At 32.2% G+C, this 5,692-nt stretch overlaps 1 protein-coding gene and 7 non-coding genes across 9 annotated transcripts in view; 1 reads left to right on the top strand and 7 right to left on the bottom strand.

The window, feature by feature from the left end:
- LOC117104655 (mucin-12-like) overlaps positions 1 to 5,692 on the top strand; it is a 44,449-nt gene that overhangs the window by 20,229 nt on the left and 18,528 nt on the right. The window lies entirely within an intron of this gene.
- Positions 1,280 to 1,369, bottom strand: Trnar-ucu. Its single transcript is given in 2 exon segments — positions 1,280 to 1,315; positions 1,333 to 1,369. It is a non-coding gene; the product is annotated as a tRNA-Arg (tRNA).
- On the bottom strand, positions 2,587 to 2,675 carry Trnar-ucu. The gene is given in 2 exon segments: positions 2,587 to 2,622; positions 2,639 to 2,675. It is a non-coding gene; the product is annotated as a tRNA-Arg (tRNA).
- Trnar-ucu lies at positions 3,415 to 3,504 on the bottom strand. Its single transcript is given in 2 exon segments — positions 3,415 to 3,450; positions 3,468 to 3,504. It is a non-coding gene; the product is annotated as a tRNA-Arg (tRNA).
- Positions 3,924 to 4,013, bottom strand: Trnar-ucu. The gene is given in 2 exon segments: positions 3,924 to 3,959; positions 3,977 to 4,013. It is a non-coding gene; the product is annotated as a tRNA-Arg (tRNA).
- Trnar-ucu lies at positions 4,433 to 4,522 on the bottom strand. The gene is given in 2 exon segments: positions 4,433 to 4,468; positions 4,486 to 4,522. It is a non-coding gene; the product is annotated as a tRNA-Arg (tRNA).
- Trnar-ucu lies at positions 4,939 to 5,028 on the bottom strand. Its single transcript is given in 2 exon segments — positions 4,939 to 4,974; positions 4,992 to 5,028. It is a non-coding gene; the product is annotated as a tRNA-Arg (tRNA).
- On the bottom strand, positions 5,447 to 5,536 carry Trnar-ucu. The gene is given in 2 exon segments: positions 5,447 to 5,482; positions 5,500 to 5,536. It is a non-coding gene; the product is annotated as a tRNA-Arg (tRNA).

Below are 5,692 nucleotides of genomic sequence, written 5' to 3'. Positions count from 1 at the left end.
CTTTAATAAGGAACTTGCGTTGATGAATGTTTGATACGATCTATAAATTTTCAAATTAGTTTTGCTACGTAGCACCTTACACAATACTATATAAACAAATAGATAAATAATAACAGTGCTCGAATAAAAATAAGATATTATAATCCTATCAAGCATAGTCCTTCAACGAAAAGTTACTTTATTTAGATGTGTATTAAAAAAGTTTCTGGCGTGATTCGAACCTGCAACCTCTCGATATGTATCATACCCGTTAGGCGAGTATCATACCCATTAGAATATCATTATATACTTTATTCAATTTATTGCAACTTACAAACAGATAAAAAAGGAAGCAAAAGGGCAGGTTCCACAGACTCAAGGTCCAAACAAAGGGAAAACGCCCAAAAGACGTGACACATCAAGACATCAGAAATACATATAAAACTCTCATATATAAATATGAGTAAAATTATATATATAATTATTATATTATATATATATATATATATATATATATATATATAGGTAGCAGTATATACTGAAACAATTCAGTGACAACAACTGGCAATCATATTGATCAGATAAGTTTGATGTTTGCCTATTCTAACCACCCATCACCAGCTTTCTAAATAATTCGCCTTCTACAAACTTACTACCGTACTTAATACAACGAAAATATGTACAATAAACACATCTGTTATTAAGCCAAATGTTTCTATGGTTAAAATTCCTATTGTAAAGTCCTGTTGTTATAGTGCGGTAGGTCTTGAAGTTTAGTTTTAATTTTATATATTCATTCATTTTTTTTAATTTTTGTACGGAATAAATAAATAATTGAATATACATTGTAAGTATAAAACATAAACAATTATTTGTACTTGGTTTAAGGACCAATGGAATCTAAACAAGAAGATTGTAAGAGCTTGTATTGTAGTAGCATGTCGCTCCTATAAGGTCTACCGTAATAACAAACGGTAAATTCAGTCGAAATGGAAATGGTGAATGAGAACTAATGAAATGTATTCGAATATTATTGGTAGCGAGCGTGTTATGTACGAAACAACGCCAGGAGAGAATTGTTAATTGCGCCCTCTCTAGTTTATATATGCTGTTTACGTCACAGCGTTGTGATTTCATCATCCATGTAGCGCGGCTGTATTAATATTTTAATTTAAGAATTAGAAGTTAAACGTTAAAAAAGAAATTGTACAGCCTAGTATAGAACTGAAGTATATATTTGATGACAATTATCGATATAAAGATGTAAAAAATGAAAAAAAAAAAAATACGAAAAAGAGAACATCTCCGGCGGGATTCGAACCCGCAACCTTTGAATGCCAGCTGTCACAACATTAGAAGTCCAACGCGCTATCCATTGCGCCACGGAGACGAACGTAACGGTTGTCGGCTTTAATGTGACTAGTTCTTTTGAATACGAGATGTTGATGACGTTGGCTGCTTTCTCTACCGCAGCATCGTTCTTAGCATTCCGGGTGGTTTAATAAAAGCATACAGAAAATATTCTATTTTCTCTATGATAAAAGTAAAGTTGTTTTGGAAGGCTGGGTGGGTAGTCTGCTAAATTAACTATCTTTGTTTAGGCCTGGGTCAAACTGTTGTTAAAAGAATTACCAAATTGATTGGTTATCAAAAATACGTAGTAGGCCTAGGCCTAACCCTTTGTGTGCCGTAGGCCTACCCTACCACACACACGATGCAGGCTGGCTCTGAAATCGGACATCGGACAGGATTTTGAGTTAGTAGCATAGCATATCAAAATGGTCAATTTACTGTAGTCTGTACAGTGTAGGCCCTAGAGCCTTAATAAATGCAGTTCAAGAAAGTTATCACCACTTTTTCTACGCTGGAAATTTTTTTAGGCCTACTTAACCTATATTTTTTTATCTATTTATTTGTGTATTTATTTATTTATATTTTTATTTATTTATTTGTATTTTAACTAATTTAGATTTTATTTATTTATTTTTGATTTACTTTACAATTCATTTGTTTATTTATTTACTTTTTAATATAAATATGGTTGTATTGCATTTTCAAATAAATAATCATCATTAGGCTTTTTACTTCTTTTTGAAGTAATTAGGCTGTATTTCTAAATAGCAAGATGATTGTCCGGGTATTTTATAATCATTTAATTTTTTCCTCGACTGGTAATAGCAGAAAATTATGTAGGGATAATTAATCATATTGATGGAATGGTAGTGAGCTTAGAGCTTCAAAAGAGCTTTCTTTGTTTTTGTAGGTATCTTTGATCATTAGAGTTAGAATGCTTTGATCTTTTGTTTAAATCACTATGTTACCTACTAGAGGTAATGTTTTGATTGGTTAAACACTTTTGGTACTGGTGCATATAAGCTTGCTAATATGGATAATTTTTCATTCCTGATGATGACATAATTAATGTCGAAATATTGAATCCCAACACGATGGCGTGTATTTCAATACTTTCAATACGTGGATTTATAAGATGTACAGCCACAGGCCCTATTTGGTAAGAAATGTTTTTGGCATCTAAAACCACAGGCCTCTGAAAGAAACATTCAGATACTGTGTCAATAGGCTTATGGTAAATTTTCTAGAAAGTGGCATCTCCGGCGGGATTCGAACCCGCAACCTTTGAATTTCATCGTATCGTACTTAGAAGTCCAACGCGCTATCCATTACGCCACAGAGACTTGACTGGTTGTTCGACATTAGTTTTCATATTGATCGCCATGGCCCCGTCACCAATGTCGCCTTCGATTATCATTGTGTTACGGTACATCACAGAAGTCCAACGCTCTATCCATTGCGCCACGGAGACTTTTAGTTGTGCAGCCATATTTAAAAAGCCATTGATTCGCCAAAATGTCCAATTTAATCGATTGCAGTCTTTTGTTCATCTAATTTTGCTAAAATAAACTTAATATTTTTTCGTTAATTGTTGATTGGTGTAGGCCTATGCTAATTAATCTTTGAAACCTTTGCACTTTATAAAGTTGATTTATCAATATATTACTCATTTCTATTTTTTAAAGATGAAATAGGCCTATCCTATTAGGCCTACATGGTGAAGAAAACAAAAAGGCAACTCTTATTAGTTCATCAAAATATAGGCCTAATTAATAATTAGAATGAATAATGGATTTGAAACAATTGGTATACAAATGTTATCGTTATTCACTTAAATAAGAACAATGCTTCATGATGTGTGAGTATGTGGGCTCAATTTTGCAATTAATATCTAAAAGGCCATATCACGGAATCAAAATATTGCTTAAATAAAAAAAAAAAAAAAAAATAGGCCTAATAATCCTTTAATAATGAATATGAATATTGCAATAAATAGGCGGTCCTTAGCACTGAGTATTCTTAAGAAGCATGGGCCCGGATAAGAACCATTCGGAAATGAATTTGTGAAAAAACATTAACGAGCATCTCCGGCGGGATTCGAACCCGCAACCTTTGAATGTCATCGATTTATACCATAGAAGTCCAACGCGCTATCCATTGCGCCACGGAGACTTGCTCGGTTGTACAGCGATGTACAGCCATTGATTCGTTAAAATGTTAACTAAGTGATTGAAAGCTATTTTTTGTTCATCTACATTAGTAATAAAGTAAACTTAATATTCATTCTTTAATTGTTGACTGGGATATGCTAATTAATCTTAGAGACCTAGCTTATTTGCTCTTTATAAAGTCGATATATCATAACTATTCGGCCTATTCATTTTTATTTTTTATAAGATAACAAATACATAGTCAAAAAAGATAAAAAGGAATGGAATCGTGCTTAAATTATTTCATCAACTTTTTTCATAAATTATAATCTGTGATTAGAATCATTTGTGAATTTATCACTGAGTATTCTTAAGAAGCATGGGATAATAATCACTCCGAAATAAATTTGTGAAAAGTTGGGGAAAAAAAATAATAACGAGCATCTCCGGTGGGATTCGAACCCGCAACCTTTGAATGTCATCGATTTATACCATAGAAGTCCAACGCGCTATCCATTGCGCCACGGAGACTTGCTCGGTTGTACAGCGATGTAAAGCCATTGATTCGTTAAAATGTTAACTAAGTGATTGAAAGCTATTTTTTGTTCATCTACATGAGTAATAAAGTAAACTTAATATTCATTCTTTAATTGTTGACTGGGATATGCAATTAATCTTAGAGAACTAGCTTATTTGCTCTTTATAAAGTCGATATATCATAACTATTCGGCCTATTCATTTTTATTTTTTATAAGATAACAATTTAAATAGTGAAAAAAGATAAAAAGGAATGGAATCGTTCTTAAATTATTTCATCAACTTTTTTCTTAAATTATAATCTGTGATTAGAATCATTTGTGAATTTATCACTGAGTATTCCTAAGAAGCATGGGATAATAATCACTCCGAAATAAATTTGTGAAAAGTTGGAAAAAAAAAATAATAACGAGCATCTCCGGCGGGATTCGAACCCGCAACCTTTGAATGTCATCGATTTATACCATAGAAGTCCAACGCGCTATCCATTGCGCCACGGAGACTTGCTCGGTTGTACAGCGATGTAAAGCCATTGATTCGTTAAAATGTTAACTAAGTGATTGAAAGCTATTTTTTGTTCATCTACATTAGTAATAAAGTAAACTTAATATTCATTCTTTAATTGTTGACTGGGATATGCAATTAATCTTAGAGAACTAACTTATTTGCTCTTTATAAAGTCGATATATCATAACTATTCGGCCTATTCATTTTTTTTATTATAAGATAACAATTTACATAGTGAAAAAAGATAAAAAGGAATGGAATCGTGCTTAAATTATTTCATCAACTTTTTTCTTAAATTATAATCTGTGATTAGAATCATTTGTGAATTTATCACTGAGTATTCTTAAGAAGCATGGGATAATAATCACTCCGAAATAAATTTGTGAAAAGTTGGGAAAAAAATAATAACGAGCATCTCCGGCGGGATTCGAACCCGCAACCTTTGAATGTCATCGATTTATACCATAGAAGTCCAACGCGCTATCCATTGCGCCACGGAGACTTGCTCGGTTGTACAGCGATGTACAGCCATTGATTCGTTAAAATGTTAACTAAGTGATTGAAAGCTATTTTTTGTTCATCTACATTAGTAATAAAGTAAACTTAATATTCATTCTTTAATTGTTGACTGGGATATGCTAATTAATCTTAGAGAACTAGCTTATTTGCTCTTTATAAAGTCGATATATCATAACTATTCGGCCTATTCATTTTTATTTTTTATAAGATAACAATTTAAATAGTGAAAACAGATAAAAAGGAATGGAATCGTGCTTAAATTATTTCATCAACTTTTTTCTTAAATTATAATCTGTAATTAGAATCATTTGTGAATTTATCACTGAGTATTCCTAAGAAGCATGGGATAATAATCACTCCGAAATAAATTTGTGAAAAGTTGGAAAAAAAATAATAACGAGCATCTCCGGCGGGATTCGAACCCGCAACCTTTGAATGTCATCGATTTATACCATAGAAGTCCAACGCGCTATCCATTGCGCCACGGAGACTTGCTCTGTTGACCAGCGATGTAAAGCCATTGATTCGTTAAAATGTTAACTAAGTGATTGAAAGCTATTTTTTGTTCATCTACATGAGTAATAAAGTAAACTTAATATTCATTCTTTAATTGTTGACTGGGATATGCAATTAATCTTAGAGAACTA

Source organism: Anneissia japonica, unplaced genomic scaffold (genome assembly GCF_011630105.1).
Source record: "Anneissia japonica isolate Jap-2015-1 unplaced genomic scaffold, ASM1163010v1 scaffold287712_len2945570_cov188, whole genome shotgun sequence".
Classification (NCBI taxonomy): Eukaryota; Metazoa; Echinodermata; class Crinoidea; order Comatulida; family Comatulidae; genus Anneissia; species Anneissia japonica.
Note: the sequence above shows the minus strand (reverse complement) of the source record. Positions and strands in the feature narration are given on the sequence as shown.